The following is a 3,007-nucleotide window of genomic DNA, read 5'->3' on the forward strand; positions in this document are numbered from 1 at the left end:
TCGACGAATCTGTAAGGAAACGCTCAACTTTAAGAATCTTACACATATAAATGGCTCAAATACGAATTTTTTTCACTTTCGCTTCCGGGCCATTTTGCACTCAAATTCCATAGGTGTTAACTTAGGATCTTTTTTCCCCTTTGAGACAGGGTCGTTAACTCTATCTGAAAAGTTGTTTTCTCGTTTTAGTATCATACCATATCCACTAGAGATTGTCCTAAGCTTAAAATATGGAAGAAAAAAAAATATTTACTCGTGTCGACAAGACTTCACAACCTCAACCCTTATGGAAAGACCCTCGTGGAGGCACCCGAATTTACTCGTGTCGACAAGACTTCACAACCTCAACCCTTATGGAAAGACCCTCGTGGAGGCACCCGAATCACTATCTTAAAAACCTTTGTCTCTTTCGATGTTTTTCGACGAATCTGTAAGGAAACGCTCAACTTTAAGAATCTTACACATATAAATGGCTCATGTTAAGGATAGTTGACCGTTCACTATAAGGCAAATATCTAGATATTTGCCTTACATTACGGGTTACCATATTTGCCCTCTTATTAAAGGCAAATATATTGCATTATTTATTATTCTTTCCTTTTATTACTATTTTCATAATATTTGTAATTTACCATATTTCTGTATTCTGAAAATGATTATAAATAAGAGAACTCTCACCCCCATTTAGGTGGGGTGATTCAGCAAACATTCACATGGTATCAGAGCCCTTTCAGTTTAACAACCCTGATCCTTTCTTCTNGGTGTGGTGATTCAGCAAACATTCACATGGTATCAGAGCCCTTTCAGTTTAACAACCCTGATCCTTTCTTCTCTATGGCTTCCGAATCTTCTTATCATCTTCTTCCTTTCAATACTCTAATCCATATGATCACCATCAAAATTTCTTCCTCCAATTATCTTCTTTGGAAAAGCCAACTTCTCCCTCTCCCTGAGAGTCAAGACATGCTGGGCTATGTCGATGGAACTATGGTTCCACCACCTCGCTTTGAACCAGAAACCTCTTCAACACTCAACCCCAAATATTTGGCATGGAGAGCAGCCGATCAACGACTTCTCTGTCTCCTGCTCTCCTCTCTCACTGAGGAAGTCATGGCTTTTGTCGTTGGTCTCCCTACTGCACGTGATGTTTGGCTTGCGTTGAAAACTACGTTCAGCCATCAGTCAAAAGCTCGTGAACTGAGACTCAAGGATGACTTGCAGTTGATGAAACGTGGCACCAAACCTGTTGCTGAGTATGCCCGTGCCTTCAAAAAAATTTGTGACCAACTTCATGCCATTGGCAGACCGGTCGAGGACATTGATAAAGTGCACTGGTTTCTTCGTGGACTCGGCACCGAATTTTCAGCTTTTTCTACTGCTCAGATGGCTCTTACCTCTATCCCCTGTTTTGCAGATTTAGTCTCTAAAGCTGAAAGTTTTGAGTTGTTTCAACTCTCCCTTGAGTCCTCTAACTCCACTCCTACAGCATTCACAGTCACTAATCGTGGTCGCACCCATGGAAGCCACCCTGCTTCCTTTACCAACCAGCGAGGTCGTTCTTATTCTCACAAAAACAACTCTTCTAATCGAGGACGAACCCACTCAAGTCAAGGTCATCGACCACCTCACTGCCAAATATGCCGCAAAGAGGGCCATTATGCTGACCGCTGCAACCAACGGTATGTTCGACCTGATTCTTCTCATGCTCACCTTGCTGAAGCCTTTAATACGTCATGTTCTATTGCTGGACCCGATACTGCTGATTGGTTTCTGGACACTGGAGCTTCGGCCCATATGACTGCCGACCCATCTATTTTGGATCAGTCTAAAAATTACACGGGTAAGGACTCTGTGATTGTAGGAAACGGTGCATCCCTACCCATTACCCACACCGGTACTCTTTCTCCTGTTCCAAATATTCACTTGTTAGATGTCTTGGTTGTCCCTCACCTCACTACAAATCTTCTTTCCATAAGTAAATTAACGTCTGCTTTTCCTCTCTCCGTTACATTTACTAATAATCTTATTACTATCCAGAATCGTCAAACAGGAAGGGTGGTGGCAACCGGTAAAAGAGATGGAGGGCTATATGTGCTGGAGCGCGGCAACTCTGCTTTTATTTCAGCCCTTAGAAACAAATCTTTACGTGCTTCATATGATTTATGGCATGCTCGTCTAGGTCATGTGAATCATTCTGTTATTTCTTTTTTAAATAGAAAAGGTCATCTTTCTCTTACGTCTTTATTGTCTTCTCCATCATTATGTAATACCTGTCAGCTTGCGAAAAGTCATCGATTGCCTTATTCCCGCAATGAACGTAGGTCGTCTCATGTGTTAGATCTTATTCATTGTGATCTTTGGGGTCCTTCTCCCGTCAAATCAAATTCGGGTTTCCTTTATTATGTTATTTTTATTGATGATTATTCTCGATTCACTTGGTTTTACCCTTTAAAATTTAAATCTGATTTTTTTTTTTGATATTTTTCTTCAATTTCAAAAATTTGTGGAAAATCAATATTCTTCTCGTATCAAGGTATTTCAAAGCGATGGTGGTACCGAATTTACTAGTACTTGTTTCAAAACTCATTTACGTAATTCTAGCATCCACCATCAACTCTCTTGTCCATATACACCTGCTCAAAATGGTCGTGCTGAGAGAAAACATCGTCATGTGACTGAGACTGGCTTGGCCCTTCTCTTTCACTCTCATCTTTCTTCTCGTTTTTGGGTTGACGCCTTCAGCACTGCAGCTTATATTATCAACCGGTTGCCTACTCCACTTCTTGGAGGTAAGTCACCCTTTGAACTCCTTTATGACTACACTCCACATTATGACAATTTTCATCCCTTTGGTTGTCGTGTTTATCCTTATTTGCGTGATTATATGCCTAACAAGCTTTCTCCCCGCAGCATTCCTTGTATTTTTTTGGGTTATAGTCCTTCTCATAAAGGGTTTCGCTGTCTTGATCCGGCCACCACTAAGCTATATATCACCTGTCATGCTCAA

The sequence above is a fragment of the Cucurbita moschata genome, unplaced genomic scaffold (assembly GCF_002738365.1).
Source record: "Cucurbita moschata cultivar Rifu unplaced genomic scaffold, Cmos_1.0 Cmo_Scf00032, whole genome shotgun sequence".
Classification (NCBI taxonomy): Eukaryota; Viridiplantae; Streptophyta; class Magnoliopsida; order Cucurbitales; family Cucurbitaceae; genus Cucurbita; species Cucurbita moschata.